The following is an 18,027-nucleotide window of genomic DNA, read 5'->3' on the forward strand; positions in this document are numbered from 1 at the left end:
ACTCCAGGCTCTGTTTAAACATCCCTTGTCAAAGGATACTTTTTCTGAACACTCTAAGTTTACATCCATGCCATGCCTTGCACTTAGTATGTCAAATCTCCCTTCATATTTGGTTAGCAGTTCCCACAACATCTTAATTTCTCTTAATGTTGTTAAAATGTGGATTGGACAACAAATAATAAATTCAAGTCTACTGCAGTTTTCAAGTGAATATTGTCTAGACCAGATATATTAATGTCAAAGTAAAAACACTAAAGCTAAAGCTGAAACTCCAGTACTTTGGCCACCTCATGCGAAGAGTTGACTCGTTGGAAGAGATTCAGATTCTGGGAGGGATTGGGGACAGGAGGAGAAGGGGACGACAGAGGATGAGATGGCTGGATGGCATCACCGACTCGATGGACATGAGTTTGAGTGAACTCCGGGAATTGGTGATAGACATGGAGGCCTGGTGTGCTGCGATTCATGGGGTCACAAAGAGTCGGACACGATTGAGCAACTGAACTGAACTGAAAAACACATTGAGAATTGATTTTGAAGTGTTGTGTTTGTGTGTGTGTTACAGATATTCAAGCTAGAGTAAAAATAGTACTGATGAAGATGTATAATAAAAAAGGATGTTGTGGAAATCTGTATCTAAAAGTTCACTGGTGCCTAGGTCAGTGCCTGACCTAGGTGCTCAATAAATGTTTTGTTGAACAAATGAATGACTGATGTACCCTTGAGGTTTATGTTCCTGTACAGTACAGTCCCTCTGTATAGAAATAAAAAGAGACAAGAGGTTCTATTCAGGTAGAAGAGAGAACAGGTCAAGATAAATCAGGGTGTTGATTCAAGTTGTTCTGTCAGCTTGCTTCATTTGTTTTCATACTTCCTGTTCATAGGTAACCACTTTGTAAACCCAGACGTGAGACGGAAAGCCTGTGGATTCCCGCTAACAAGCTGTGTAAGGCATTCTCAGCATTTCTCCAGGCTGTCAGAGGGCTTAGATCAAGTGTTCTCACACATTGCCTAAGCTCTTCTCAGACATATTTGCTCCAGGCTTTTATCAACTGCCAGGAAACGAGCTGCTGTGAGTTCCAAACCTGGCAGGTATGTGAAGCTGTCAGCATGTCCAATTCTGATCAACTGGAGAGGAGGAGTTGTGCTAGGGTCAGTTGTGTGATACCCCTCCCCTCTGGCCAGTAGGAATTTGTGCAAGTTCTAGGCTCCAGCTGAACGAGGAATCACTATAGAAGGAGGTTGGCCTGGGGACTTCCGCCAAGCTGGCTCCCCAGCCCTTCGTAGCCCCTCCAGTGTCCTGTTATTTGAGATGACACGTGGGATTCCAAGAGCAGGCTTAACTCTGGTAGCCTCCACTGCCAGCAGTCCATGGGCTGCACTAGATTAATTCTAACGTCTGTAAACCATTTAAAATGTGGCTTACTGTGACGTTGAATTTGTTTTACCTGGTTTTAAAAAACTGAGAATTTAATTAACTTTTTTCCCCCCAGTTCTTTATAGAATTGAAAGTCAACTACTTTACGCTCAGGGAAGTGTTCATTGTTTTAATAGCTCTCAGGTTGTGTTTGGGTCTTAACTTTTGCATGTGGTGCCTTTTTTCAACTAATTACTTTTTAAATGTGTTAAGACTCCTTTTTAACTCTACTCTGCTTTAGAGTGATATTCCCATTTTATCTTTTAAATTTTATTAACTTTTATTTGGGTGGTTTAAAGAGTTTTCAGTCGTGAGATTCCATTCTCTTAACTAGAATCATAGACTTTCAGAGCTGGTAAGGCTCCTGAGAGCTTCACTACAACTCTTATAAAGGTGAAGAAACCAAGGTAAAGATGTTAAGACCCTTGCTCAGATTCTCACAGCCAGAGGCGGAGTTGGGGTGAGAAAAATCAGGGTTTTCTAACCCTCAATTGAAAGGTATTTTCACTTCAGCTGGTTATCTTTTCAAGATACTTTCACTGGCTTAGTATCTTACTCTGATAGTCACCACCACTGCCTTTGATGAAAATACATATGCCAACTTGTATGAAAGACAGAAATGGAGAATTATAACTACAGTTAATGTGATTTTTGTCAATTCCTCACCCAAGTCCCCAAAAATGCCAATACCCATGTCAGACAGTCAATCAATGGTTAATTAGTATTAAGTCCTTCTATATGTCAGGCACAACATCTGCCAAAATATGGAAGCCCTTGGTTCTTGTGACAGGGTCACAGGATACATGAAGTCCTAGGAAGCATATCAATAATCTAGCAAACTAGATTTAGCAGTGGATATGGGGGTGGTGCTTGAAAGCCAGATGTATTTAGATTACACATCATGAGCCAAAATAGCAGAAAAAAATCAGATGTGCTCTTTCAACTGGTAATACTGATAAAGTATACTGACTTTAGTAAGTTCTAATATTTTGTTGCAATAATAATAGTAATAATATTTTCATAGCATCTTACAGTTTGCAAAGCTCTTGCACTTTTAAAATCTCATATAATTGTCACAATAAATATTTTAGATAAGTATCTTCCTTTTCAAAAAATGACACTGAGACTCTAAATCTCACAGCATATTGTTTGGAGAAATTAGATTTCAACCTAGCCTCTTCCTATTCAAAAATTTCATGATGGTGTTTCTTCAACACACATTCATGGACCATTGTTTACGTGCCAGAGACTGTAGTAAGGAATGATCCCATCAAAAGTGCAAAATTGGTTCAACACAAGGAAAATTATTAGCTTAATCTATCACTTCAATAGACAAAGCAGCAAAAATTAGGTTTTGTGGCTACACTGGAGCGATAAGAAACAGCTCTCTTTGGATTAGCTCATCCGAGTTCACATTTTACAGATGAGGGAAATCTGGCATGGAGGTGGGAAACAGCTCAAGCATTCAGTGAGACAGAAGCAACTGTAAATCGGGTAGCTCAGATATTTCTAGTAGACAGCAGTGCTTCTCAGGAGACACACAAAGCTATGTACTTGGTAAAAATACTTGTGCATTTCTGAAGAGCAAGAGCAGGTATACACACGCCACACACACGCGCACACACAGATAAAATACATGTTCAGTCCAGTTCAGTCTCTCAGTCGTGTCTGACTCTCTGTGATCCCATGGAACGCAGCACACCAGGCCTCCCTGTCCATCGCCAACTCTCAGAGTTTATTCAAACTCAAGTCCATTGAGTCGGTGATGCCATCCAACCATCTCGTCCTCTGCCGTCCCCTTGTCCCTCCTTCAATCTTTCCCAGCATCAGGGTCTTTTCCAATGAGTCAGTTCTTCGCATCAGGTAGCCAAAGTATTGGAGTTTCAGCTTCAGCATCAGTCCTTCCAATGAATATTCAGGACTGATTTCCTTCATGATAGGCTGGTTGGATCTCCTTGCCATCCAAGGGACTCTCAAGAGTCTTCTCCAACACCACAGTTCAAAAGCATCAATTCTTTGGCGCTCAGCTTTCTGTATAGTCCAACTTTCACATCCATAAATGACTACTGGAAAAACCATAGCTTTGACTAGATGGACCTTTGTTGGCAAAGTGATGTCTCTGCTTTTAATATGCTATCTAGGTTGGTCATACTTTTCTTCCAAGGAGCAAGCATCTTTTAAATTCATGGCTGCAGTCACCATCTGCAGTGATTTTGCAGCCCCAAAAAAAAAGTCTGTCACTGTTTCCACTATTTCCCCATCTATTTGCCATGAAGTGATGGGACTGGATGCCATGATCTTCGTTTTCTGAATGTTGAGCCTTAAGCCAACATTTTTACTCTCCTCTTTCACTTTCGTCAAGTGTCTCTTTAGTTCTTCTTCACTTTCTGCCATAAGGATGGTGTCATCTGCATATCTGAGGTTATTGATATTTCTCCCGGCAATCTTGATTCCAGCTTATGCTTCTTCCAGCCCAGCGTTTCTCATGATGTACTCTGCATTTAAGTTAAATAAGCAGGGTGACAATACACAGCCTTGACGTAATCCTTTCCCAATTTGGAACCAGTCTGTTGTTCCATGTCCAGTTCGAACTGTTGCTTTCTGACCTGCATACAGATTTCTCAGGAGGCAAGTCAGGTGGTCTGGTATTCCCATCTCTTTCAGAATTTTCCATAGTTTGTTGTGATCTACACAGTCAAAGGCTTTGGCATAGTCAATAAAGCAGAAATAGATGTTTTTTTGGAACTCTCTTGCTTTTTCAATGATCCAATGGATGTTGGCAATTTGATCTCTGGTTCCTCTGCCTTTTCTAAGTTCAGCTTGAACATCTGTAAGTTCACGGTTCACGTACTGTTGAAGCCTGGCTTGGAGAATTTTGAGCATTACTTTACTAGCATGTGAGATGAGTGCAATTCTGTGGTAATTTGACCATTCTTTGGCATTGCCTTTCTTTGGGATTGGAATGAAAAACTGACCTTTTCCAGTTCTGTGGCCACTGCTGAATTTTCCAAATGTGCTGGCATATTGAGTGCAGAACTTTCACAGCATCATCTTTTAGGATTTGAAAATACATGTAGAAGCAAGTTAATATCATTCTCAGTGGCAAAACCACAGAAAGGCATGTTCCCGAAAGAATAGAACATTATAGTTTTTAATTGCATTAAGGATTCTCTATACAGATGCCCCCAAAAGGGAATTAACATAGAAAAGGAAAAGAGAAAAATCACTTTCTTTGAATCCAAAGGAATCCACCTAAAAGCTAAGGTAAACAAAGTGGCAGAATGTCAAGTAGTTACATAACAACTAATTCCTGAAGCCCTGAGATAAATAGCCATCAGATCAGATCAGATCAGATCAGTCGCTCAGTCATGTCCAACTCTTTGCGACCCCATGAATCGCAGCATGCCAGGTCTCCCTGTCCATCACCAACTCCCGGAGTTCACTCAGACTCACGTCCATCGAGTCAGTGATGCCATCAAGCCATCTCATCCTCTGTCATCCCCTTCTCCTCCTGCCCCCAATCCCTCCCAGCATCAGAGTCTTTTCCAATGAGTCAACTCTTCACATGAGGTGGCCAAAGTACTGGAGTTTCAGCTTTAGCATCATTCCTTCCAAACAAATCCCAGGGCTGATCTCCTTAAGAATGGACTGGTTGGATCTCCTTGCAGTCCAAGGGACTCTCAAGAGTCTTCTCCAACACCACAGTTCAAAAGCATCAATTCTTCGGCGCTCAGCCTTCTTCACAGTCCAACTCTCACACCATACATGACCACAGGAAAAACCATAGCCTTGACTAGATGAACCTTTGTTGGCAAAGTAATGTCTCTGCTTTTGAATAACTATCATAAAAAAAAAGCTAAAAAATTTTTTTTAATAAATCTGACTTATAATAGCTATATACAGCATGAAATATTTTATTTATTAATTCCATAAATGTTTATTCAGTGCCCACTACATGCTGAACAATGTTCTGGGCACTTGGTTTAGAGCAGAAAGTGAATAGACAAAGATCTTGGCCTCAGAGAGCTTTTGTTCTAATGGAGGATACAGACAAGGCATAAGTAAACTGTATCACATCCTTGAATCTAGGATTATGGGAACAATGGTGAGCAGTAGGAAGGGCTGCTATAGGGCTATAGGGAGTAAGCATGGTGTTATAGTTTTAAATAAGACCATTTAAAATAAGGCCACTGAGAAAGTAACATCTGGCCCAAAACCTGAAGGATATAAGTGAATTAGCCTTGCAAACGTGTGAGAGAAGAGTGCTCAAGACAGAGGAATCAGCTAGTGCAAAGGCCACAAAGTAGGGGTCTCTCTGTTATGTTAGAGAACAGCACAGCGAGGTGACCAACAAAGCTGCAGAATTAACACTAATGTGAGAGTGGGGGATAATCACACACAGCCTCAGAGACCCTTGTCTACTACTCTAAGAACATGGACTTTTGCTCTGAGTGAAATTCAAAGTCATATAGGTATTTAGGATAAGAGTGCGACTTGAACTTTATGTAAGTCACTTGGGTGAAGTGTTGAAACAATGCTCTACTTGATCACTGCTCTACCCTTCTCTCTGATTCTGGTTCAAACCTTCACCATCTCTCACTTCATTTATTGTGGATAACTGTGGTTCGGGCCAAGGTAAGGGCAGTGGAGGTGATAATAAGAGACTGAATTCTGGATATATTTTGAAGGTAGAGTCAACAAGATTTCCTGAGGTGGAGTATGAGAATAAAAGAAGGGCACTAAGGATTTCAGCCTTGACAAACTGGAAGGAGAGTTAATAACATAGTATGAGGCATGTGAGAATGGCTGAAAGAAAATGCTAAAATCCATATCAGATGGTACCAGAACTAGGACTCTATCCTTGTCTTTTCTGTACTCCTAGAGTCTATAACTATGTCTGGCATACAACAGGCACTCAATAAATATCTGTTAAATACATTGATGAATGAATAAATAATAACTACTGGATTCTCCCCTCTGAGGTATAGTTTAAACCAGTTTTCAAACTCTCACGTGTAATGGAATCCCTGTGTTATAAAAGATATAGGGCCTCACCCCCAGACTTTTGGTCCAATAGTTCTGGAATGGGACCTAAGAATTGGCATTCATCACACCTTCTCTGGGGGATGCAGCTGCCACTGGCTCAGGGACCACTCTTCAAGAACCATGAGTTTGACTGCTGTGCTGATGTGCTCTGATGGTGGGCACATCCCTGCCAAGCCCAAGACAAATGCCTGCCTCCTACACTGTGGTCCCAGCCCCTACATCAGGTTCTGAGGGCCAAATGGCTTCAACCACTCCTGACCACTCTGGGGGCCCTTATTCCTGCCCCTTAAAACTTTCGCTTTTGGTTTTCAGTATAGCCATGTTTTTATTATTATTATTATTAATATAAAAATGCTTTTATCTCTTATCTCTCTTTGTTTGAAGCAGCCAGCTTTGCCATTCAATCTCAGTTGCCTCTCACCTCCTGGGCCTGCTTCCTTCTTTAGGTTATGTCTCAACCCAAATGGGAAAATAGCCCCCTTTTCTTGATGTCCTTAAAGCACTGTAAATTCCCATGGCCGTCGTGTGGAGTGGATGTTTACTGAGGATTCTGGCATATAGCTCAGCAGAGAACTTAAAATTTAACAGAAGAAGCCACATCACTCTCCACAAATTTCATAAGCCATTCCCCAGAGATCAAATTTCTTCCCTCTCCTCTCCTTGTGGGGGCTTCCCTGGTAGCTCAGCTGGTAAAGAATCCACTTACAATGCTGGAGACACCGCTTTGATTCCTAGGTCAGGAAGATATCTGGAGAACGGATAGGCTACCCACTCCAGTATTCTTGGGCTTCCTTGGTGGCTCAGATGGTAAAGAATCTGCCTACAAGTCAGAAGACCAGGGTTCGATCCCTGGGTTGGGAAGATACCCTGGAGGAGGGCATGGCAACCCATTCCAGTATTTTTGCTATGACTTTCATTATTTGGTCTTTCTTATCCCATCCCCTTCAGAACCGCCCCTCATATACCCACACCCATTGTCCCCTAAACTCAAACTCCTTCCCTCCTGGCTCTACAGAGCAATTCTCAACAGACCATGCCCTGGGGGCTTTCCTTCCCAACAAAGTGATTTATTTTTCCAAAAAAATGACTTTCCCATTTATGGTATTTCAGCACCCAGTTTTAAAATCAAAACATTTCTCTCTACCATAACACACACACAATTAATTTTAATAAGCAAAAAGTCCATATTTCATTATGGTTTTAGTTTCCATTTCCTTGTTCTTTTAGGTACTGAGGTCATTCTTAGTGGGGGTTTTTTGTTTGTTTCAATTTATGTGTATCTTCCAAGTAAATGTTAACTTTTTATCCTTTCTGATGGCTTGCATTTTAATTTTGGCTATGCCAAAGTGTTTTAATTTTTATGTAGTCAATCTGCCAGTGTTTGTTCTTTGTGACTTCTTTAACCATGTGTAACCTTCCTTGCTTTACCCTGGAAGTGTTTTCTGAAAGTTTTATGGTTTTTGTTTTTATGTTTATATTTGGTCTTTTGTATTTGACTATCTATTATAATTGGAATAATTCACCTGTGATATAAAATAGAGCTTAAATGAAATTTTTTCCCCATCTGCTAATCGACCTTTTTAAAGTCTTATCCCCAGCAGAACCTGTGACACATAATGAATTCTTACTAAATGGTTACAGACAATGAACGCATCTCTGTACGCTGCAGCAAACAACTCTCTTCTTCCCTCACTGAACTCTGTTTTACTTGGGGACTTGATACACTTTGGGAAAAGCAAATTCCTCATGGAAATTGTTAGTCCTTCCTAAGTTGTGAATCTACAGTAGGAGGCAGTCAGAAAAGATTTAAGCATTATTCATAGGGCAAGGTCCAAATACCCTCCTGGGTCTCTGACAACAGAGGCATAAGAATTGGAAAGGGAGCGATAAAACAACCTCTAGTACTCTTGCCTGGAAAATTCCATGAACGATGGAGCCTGGTAGGTTGCAGTCCATGGGGTCGCTGAGAGTCAGACATGACTGAGCGACTTCACTTTCACTTTTCACTTTCATGCATTGGAGAAGGAAGTGGCAATCCACTCCAGTGTTCTTGCCTGGAGAATCCCAGGGGCGGGAGAGCCTGGTGGGCTGACGTCTATGGGGTCACACAGAGTCGGACACGACTGAAGTGACTTAGCAGTAGCAGCAGCAGGTATATGCAGCTGGTCTGGTTCTCTACCTGGAAAATCCAAGAGATATCAGAAAAACAGTAGGAAAATAGAAGACAAACAATGGAAGAATGTAGTGTAGTAGCACATTATAAAAGCCAACATATGAAAATCAATAGCTTTCCCTAAATCTGCTGCTGCTGCTGCTAAGTCGCTTCAGTCGTGTCCGACTCTGTGTGACCCCACAGACGGCAGCCCACCAGGCTCCTCCGTCCCTGGAATTCTCCAGGCAAGAACACTGGAGTGCGTTGCCATTTCCTTCTCCAATGCGTGAAAGGGAAGTCGCTCAGTCATGTCTGACTCCTAGTGACCCCGTGGACTGCAGCCCACCAGGCTCCTCTGTCCATGGGATTTGCTAGGCAAGAGTACTGGAGTGGGGTGCCATTGCTTTCTCCCTAAATCTAATTATGAGTAAATTGAATATCAATCAAATTGACACTCATTTTACAAAATAACTGGCCTGTTCTCTTCAAGTTTATCATGATCCCAATAAAAATATCATCAGGTTGTTTTTTTTTCCCCTCGAATCTTGACAAGTTGATTACCTGCTGCTCAGTCGCTTCAGTCGTATCCAACTCTGTGCGACCCCATAGATGGCAGCCCACCAGGCTCCCCCGTCCCTGGGATTCTCCAGGCAAGAACACTGGAGTGGGTTGCCATTTCCTTCTCCAGTGCATGAAAGTGAAAAGTGAAAGTGAAGTCGCTCAGTTGTGTCTGACTCCTAGCGACCCCATGGACTGCAGCCTACCAGGCCCCTCCGTCCATGGGATTTTCCAGGCAAGAGTACTGGAGTGGGTTGCCATTGCCTTCTCAGAGTTGATTACCTAGTTCACTTCAAAAATAAGCAGGCAAAAGTAACTAGGAAATCTCTGCAAAATAAGAGCAATTGGGGATTGGGTATAGCCCTATCAAGTATTAGACATATTTAAAAGGTTCTATAATTAAACTGTGGTATTGGTATATAAATAGGCCAATAGAAGATAATAGAAAATCTAGATATAAGCCCAATTTAAAAGAAAATGTATTGTGTGATAAAGCAAATCACAGAGAAAAGATTACCTGGGATAATGGATAGCTAAAGGGAAAAGGTAAAAATTTGGTCCCTTCCTCACATTATATACCAGGATAAACTCTAACTGAATCAGAGTTGTAAATGGAGAAAGAAAGAAAGAGAGGGCGGGAGGGAAGGGCGGTGGGCTGGAGACTGAGAAAGAGAGAGTGAGAGAAAGAAAGAAAGGGAAGAAAAAAGAGACAACCATAGAAGAAGGCATGGGTCAATTCTAAAACAGGAATGGGAAAACATCTCAACCTGTGTTCAAAATCTAGAGGCCATAGAAAATGATTGATATACTTGTCTTCATAAAAGTTAGAAAAATAAAGTTTACACTGTAAAAATACATCAAAAAATAGTAAAAGACAAATGACAAGGTGAAAAAACATGAACTTATAACAGGTTAATATTCCTCATATATAAAGACTATAATAGAAATAAAAAGAGAAATGAAAATGATTTTTTTCTTGCTTATAGAAAAATGAGCAAGACTGGCATTGAAAAAATGCTAATGGCTCCTAATCATATGAAAGATGCTTAACAGAGCTTGAAATAAAGGAAACAATTCAAAAGAACGTGAAATACCATTCTAAAAGTTTTCCTATTGATAAGGTTTAGAAAACAGACATTGTCACACATTGCTGGCAGGAATATAAAATGATATCATCTCCACTGAAGGGAATTTGTTAATATTTATAAAAATCATATATGCATTTATCCTTTGACATAAACATTCCAATTCTAGGATGCTAACTCAAAGACACACTGGAAAAAAATAGAAAAAAATAATAGGTACAAGGCTACTTATTGCAATATGATTTATTTTACCCAATGATTAATTGAATAAGCTATGATATATTTACATAAATAAGACTCCAAAAAGAATGAATATACACGTATATCCCAAACAATATATATGTACATCCCTAAGATGTACATACTCTTTGTTTTAGCCATTCTATTTCTAGGAATTTATCCTATGTGAATAATTAAAAATATATGAAAATTTGACTACTTGGCTATTCATTCTAGTATTATTAATCATATTGAACAAGTACTTGCCTTACCTCTATCTCAGGGCTATGACAAGTGTGCAGTAAAATTAAAAGGTCAAGATAAAAAAAATTCTTTAAAGAAATAAACTAATGTTCAGACCAGGCGGTTGGTTAAGTGTGTGTACTGAACACAGAATAACTGGAGAGATCCCTCCTCCAGGAAGTCTTCCCTAACATCCCACATTTGCACAGATCACTGTGAGGACGTCTCCACATCACTCTCCACTTCAGGCCTCGCTTTTGAAGAATTTGTGTATGCTTCTTCCCTCAGCTCTAGGTTCCTGGATCTAGGGAACAATGCATTGCTCATCTCTGTTTCTATTCCACCCGACTCTTACCTTTGCCCCTGAAGACTGACCTGTATCTTATATATATTAGGCCAAAAATGGCAAATAGGTTTTGTTTGCAGCATTAGCCCTAATCATTTAATAATAGCTTCCTGGAGCACCAAGCTGAGAATGGTTCTGAGGCTGAGTGCAGGCTTAGTTAAAAATAATGCTACAGTCAATTCTATCTTCCATACACATGGGAAAGAATCGAGCACATATACCATGCCTTGCATAGGAAACTACACATTGGTCACACTGACCTTGAGTAATAATTTGCTAACAAATGCATTGATTCATCTTGTAATGCGTAGTATGCTTAAAAAATAGAGACACTCACATATAACCATGGTATATAGCAGACTATGTTAAAGGCGATTAGTAAAAATAAATAAATAAAACATACTGCAGTTTTAATTCCAGAGGAAAAGACATTACAGCTAGCTGGGGAGACTAGAGTCTTCATGGGAGATGTAGACTGAGTCAAGCTGTGAAAGATGGACAAAATGCTAAAATCTGAACAAGAAGAATTAGGAAGAAGGGCAATCCAGTCAGGGGAACCAGTGTGAACAAGTACATGAGACAGAAAAGAATACGTCAGTTTGGTGGAGTGGCCATCCAGCATTCCCCTTCTTCCTAAATGAACATCAAATTTCTTTTGGACATTCACCTTTCTATCACACAGCTCCATGTGTCAGGAAGACTGACTCCTCTCCCAGCTCTAAGATGGCCCTGACTGGTTGAAGAGTAATGCCACTCATGATTGTCAGCAATTAGTCTGAGAACAGCATGCAATCTGTTTCTGGCCAATGAGAGATGAGGGGGAGTTTTCTAGCCCAAGGAAAAAAACAACAGGAAAGATGGTGTTCCTCTCTCTTCAAGACATCACCATGTGTGGGTATGATACTAGGAGCTGCTGGAGCCAATTGCTTCTGGTCTAAGGTTGAATCCATTATCAAGAATGGCAGCGTAGAGGGGTGGGGTCCTCAACTGCATCGCTGAACTGTTAAATCAGTCATCCCTGTAGCCTGCCCAATCTCTGGAATCCCTGTTACATGAGAGAACACACTTCCTTCCTCTAGAAGTCAGGTTGGGTTTTAGATGGTGGCAGCTGAAAGGATTTTGAGCCCTTAGAAAATGGTGAGCAGTCCCGACTGGTTCGAGCAGAAGTTACCTAAAGGCAATGGGAGGGAAAGAGACAGCTGGGAAAGAAAGCTGGGGGCGGACCTCATAAGACCTTACGTGCCAGGCCAAAGACTTCATAAATGATGGGGAGCTGATGAAAGTTTTGGTAAGTAGAGGGGAGCAGACTCTCAGAACAGATGGGATAAATATTGGTGCAAATACGTGGTGCAGCTAGAGGAAAAAAAAAAAAAAAACAATTTGATTCAGACTTTTCTCTCCTTAGTGAAATATGTATCTTCTGAGCAGCATCTTAACCAGACTAGGAACAGTATGGAAAGGACGTGGGCGTGAGTGATGATCAAGTTCCCGGGCACTGGTCTCAATGGTCACACTCATACACAAATGCTGCCCTTGGCTGCAGTCTCGCCAACATCATGTGTGAAACCAAACAGTTGGTTTCTCCGCTTTCCTTGGCAATGGCAAAGCCCCAGTTGGAGGCCCATGTTTGTGCTGAACTCCAGGCGGCACAATTCTGATTTATAACTTTTTAAATTATTATAAATGTGATTTCTTTTCATTGTAGGAAAATTGGAAAATACATACAACAAAAAGAAAATTAAGACACTTTTCAACCTATCTCCAAAAGATAAGTTACAGATAATATTTTGTTATAGCCCTTCCAGACTTTGTCTGTCTATATGCATGTGCATTTAGTAAACAAAAATTATATCATAATGTGTATATTGTTTCATCTTTTTTTCACTCAGCAATATATTGTGAATGACTTCACATGTCAATAAATATATTTCTACAAGATTATTTTTAATGGCTCCATTAACTTTGTTCTAAGGAAATATCATGGTTTATTTGATCAGTGCCCATTGTTGAATGTTTATATTATCTCCAATGTTTGTTATTATGTACACAGATGCAGTTGCAATGAACACTATTATACATGTACATAATTCACATACATTGTTCAGTTATCATCTTAGGATATAATACTGGAAGTAAAATTGCTAAACAGTTATAGAATAATGTTAAAAAGTAAAAATATCATTTTGAATTCTCTAAACGAAGTATATAAATAAGTGAAAGTGTCCCCTTCATACGAGACCTCCATTCTACATTTTTCCCCAAGCTTTTAGAATATCTCTTTAATATCTATTTAGACATATATCTAGGTAAACAAGTATCTATCTGTATAATTTATATATTTATGAAACTTATCTACCTATATAATTCAATATATGTGTATTATATATATATGTATATATATATGTGTGTGTGTGTGTGTGTGTGTATATATATATATATATATATTTAGATGAGGTGGTGGTGGCTTCCCTTGGTGGCTCAGATGGTAAAGAATCTCCTTGCAAGGTGGGAGACCTAGGTTTGATCCCTGGGCTGGGACAATCTCCTGGAGAAGGAAATGGCTACACACTCCAGTATTCTTGCCTGGAGAATCCCATGGACAAAGGAGCCTGGTGGGCTACAGTACATAGGGTCACAAAGAGTCAGACATGACTGAGCAACTAACACCTTCACAAATATACATATATATATGTGTATATATATATATGTGTATATATATATGTATATATGTGTATATATATGTATATATGTGTGTGTGTATATATATATATATATATACACTTTGCTTTTCACAAGAACAATAAATCTGTTGTGCTGGCATGACGATTTCTGAGCACTGCATGTCACATTGTCCCAATAACAATATCACCTGTCTATTGAAATTGGATGGGATTATGCCTGGAGAATCCCAGGGATGGGGGAGCCTGGTGGGCTGCCGTCTGTGGGGCCGCACAGAGTCGGACACAACTGAAGCGACTTAGCAGCAGCAGCAGCAGCAGCAGCAGCATGCTTTCAAAACAGGGCAATGGACCCAACTGCTGCCAACAGGCATAGCACCAGGGTACAAAGGGTAATTAAGATTACTGCCAAAGTCAGGTGACTTCAAACTCATTTCACTGCAATTCAGTCGTGAGTCACACTTTAAAATCTTTCAGATTCCTTGTTCTTTCCATCTAAGAATGACTGGGGCACCACCTCCTCCTTTCTCCGTGTGGCCATGGTACACATAATTTCACATAGTATCTGAAGATTTGACTGTATCATTGACTTTCTCAGTGCTGTCATTTAACCTCTCTTACTTGATTATGCAACCTGTGAAATGGGATGGCAAGGTGTGATATAGTGTGACTGAAATGGACACACAGCATTCTAAGAGGTCAGATCAGAGTAACAAAGTAAAACCAAAGGCATTTTCTGGAGTCAGGATGGACAATGCCAAGTGGGGAGCCCCCAAGCAAAAGAGTGCAGTGACGAGGCAGGGAATGGGTGCTGGAGGATCTGCACGGTGAACTGAATCATCCCACTGGGCTGTGATTCCCTGGCATGAGGCGTCTTTGTGGAGCCAAGCACACCCCTCCCTGCCTATTCTGTGAACTGTCTTAAAGATACCACCTGCTAAGGGTAGAACCAACCATCTGTGAGCCAAAACATGACATCACAATCATTTTGCACAATGGTTGAGACCTAGAAATCAAGTCAGATTCATGATATTTAGCCATTCTTACTGAACATTGATCATATTGAAGTCCTGAGCCAGGCTCTGAGGATTCAGAGGTGAATAAGGCCTAGTCCCTGTCTTAGTGGGACTGAGACACATATACACCAGACTATTTCAGTAAACTATGCTGGTCACAAAGACAGGGACCAGAAAAACTGTTCTGGAATACTTTTGAGTTGCACAAGGAAGATTACATGGAGGGAATGGCATTCGGGCAAAGAACTCCAGATATGCAGAAGTGGATCAGATGGAGATACAGCAGCATAAGAGCATTCAGGCAGAAGCAGCAGCTCGTGCAAAAGTGAAAGTTTAATAGACTAGGTTGGAACTACTTGGAATTTGTAGTGACCAAAGCACAAAAGACAGGGGAGGTGATGACAGCTTAAGCCAGGGAGGTAATCAAGGAGCACATAGGATCCCCATATACCATGCTAAAGATAATGAGAGCCATTGAAATAGTTCAGTGCAATGACAGCCAGATTGGCATTTTTAGAAAGATCACTGTGGCAAATGGATTGGAGAAAGCAAGGTGGAGGCAGGGAGACCCCCACCTCTGAAAACTGATGTCAAAATAAATAATTTTCTTTTAAAAATTCTCCTCTGTTCTTTATTCGTTAACATTTACAGAGTGTCTAGTAAGTGTCAGACCTTGTATGAGGCACCAGAGGTAGAAAGAATAGGACATTCGCCTTGTTAGAAAGTGGTTGATGGCCTGGGGCAGCTATGTGCTTGGGCGATGGGTTTGTTCAAGGGTGCGTGTCATTAGAACTTAAGCACACTGAATTCTCTTTGAAATGCACTGCAAAACCTTCTGCTTAGCTTCAGCTTCCTTAAGAAGGCAGCCCTCCCATCCCCCTTAATCCAATTAAACGAGCTCTCCGTCGTCGCTGTGAATGCCAGCCTAGCCATGCAGAAAGCTCCTGGCCGTGGAGGATGTCCCGTCCCTAGAGCTTGGCCTGTGCTGTTTGTTGGGCCCTTGCTCCTCCCCTGAGCTGTTTCCATGGGCTGCTGGCCATACTTTGAAAAAATGCACAGGTTGCCAAACTGTCAGCAAAAGCTTTAATGAATGGTTCTAATTACATTCAAGTAGCAGAGCCCACTGCCATTTTAATCAAATCTGGGCCTGGCAAGCTCTTTGGCGGGAATACAAGAGAAAGCCTCATGAAAATTCTGCCAAAACACTAATCACCTTTTATCCGAAATTTGCCTGATGGAGGCCTGGATGTAAAACGCTTAGGGGGAAAGAAAGGAAAAAACCTAACAATAACAACGTTTGGATATTTTAAGGAGCTTATTTTGGGGATTGCCATAAATTATTCTATGTGAGGAGGGGAGAAAATTCCAAGTCAGGAGTTGCCAGGTGACCTCCCTTCAGGAACAAATCCTCATGGAGGCAGAGGGGACGAGCCCTTCCAGGGCCCAAGACAGGAACGCTTGGCTAGGTCCAAGTGTAGCTTACATGCTAACAGAGGCATGACCACATGTCAGAATCCAGCTTTGGGAGGCAAAAGACCTCCAGCCCTACTCCGTGTCCTGGTGTCAGCTTGAACCTACACCCTGTCACTAACTGGAATTCTTCCAACCTGATATGGGGTGGTAGTAAATAACATTTTTTTTTTGGTAAGGGTGGCTTTCATATTAATTATTTCAATTCTCAAAAGCTGAAGGGTGAGGGCTTCCTTTACTGAACTATTCAAGGCGAGGATGCAGAGGCAATAGGGGAACTAAAACCCAGACAACCCTGTTCTAGCCAGAGCGAAACAGAAAGGAAAGGCTTGAGACAAACCAGGTTCCTCTCCCCTGGGGCAGAACAAGAGGAGAAGGATTCAAATTGCAGCAAGAGGGAATTCATTTACAAATAAAAAAGAAGCTTCCTGACAATGAGGATAGACAGTGAATAGGGAACCGAGATAAGGGATAAAATCTCCTTTACTCACTGACTCTGCCCTTGGAATACACTGCGGGTGTTTCTACACACTGTTCATCTCTAAAAGCTGGTGCCCTCAGGGAACAAAATGAAGGTCTCTACCATTTAATTCTTATGTCTTAAATATCTCAGCCAGTTGTTACCCTTAGCTTGTTGGTTAGATTCAATTTTCCGCATATTTTGTATCTTTACTCTCAGTATGAGGCTTCCAAGAACTCTGGGATATGAGAGAGTCTGGGGTGCCTGAAGGTGTTTCATGCATGAATTTGGAAGCTGTTTTTATATCTAATCCCTGCTTGCTAAATCACTTAAGTCGTGTCAGACTCTTTGCGACCCTGCAGACTGTAGTCTGCCAGACTCCTCCCCTCTGTCCATGGGATTCTCTAGGCAAGAATACTGCACTGGGTTGCCATGCCCTCCTCCATGGGAACTTTCCAACCCAGGTATCGAACCCCTTGTCTCTTATGTCTCCTGTATTGGCAGGAGAGATTTTTACTGCTAGTGCCACCTGGGAAGCCTGAGCCTGAGTTTCTGTCACTCATAAAATGAGGATTAAAATACTTGCTCCACCTATTCTACAGAACACTTGCAAGGATTAAATAAGATCCTTGCAAGTGTATAAAATATTCTATATATTTTATATATAGTGTATAAAAATGAACTTTAAACATTTACAAATATTTGCGCATTTCTTTTTTATATGAATGTAGCTATAAAAGAGCAAAGTTCTGAAGCTGAGTCTTGAATATCATGGTTCACTGACCAGGTGAACCCGCATTTTTGTTTCCTCGTCTGTAAAATGGGTATAGTACTGCCTTATAGTGTTGTTGAGAGAACTTGATAAGCTGTAATGAAAGTGAAAGCACTATGAAGAATGAAATAACAGAAAGATATGATTACACTAAAACGTGTTTACTGTGGGACCTCAATTATACTGGTTGGATCCTGGAGATGTGCCAGGAACAGAAAATTAGTCAAAGCCTGCCGTTTAATTTGGGGAGAACAAACATTTCAACAGACCCGGGGTTCCAACAAAACAAATGTCTATCCAAGCAATAGTTTCTGGGACTCCACTGAGGTGGTGGTGTCCAGCTCATGCTCCCACACAACTAGAAGACCAGGTTGAGTGTCCATGCCTCCAGGATTAATCCTCCAGAAGATAAAACTCCAACCCCAAAATGCAACTCCTCCAGAGCTCAGGTGAGGACATTTGGTAGGTAAGTTGTCAATGGGCTGACAACATTTCTTACCCCTTATCTGAGCAATAGCTAAAATCATGGAATAAACCTTCCTTTCATTTTGGAAAAACTTGGACT

This window comes from Bubalus kerabau, chromosome 4 (genome assembly GCF_029407905.1).
Source record: "Bubalus kerabau isolate K-KA32 ecotype Philippines breed swamp buffalo chromosome 4, PCC_UOA_SB_1v2, whole genome shotgun sequence".
NCBI classification, from domain to species: Eukaryota; Metazoa; Chordata; class Mammalia; order Artiodactyla; family Bovidae; genus Bubalus; species Bubalus kerabau.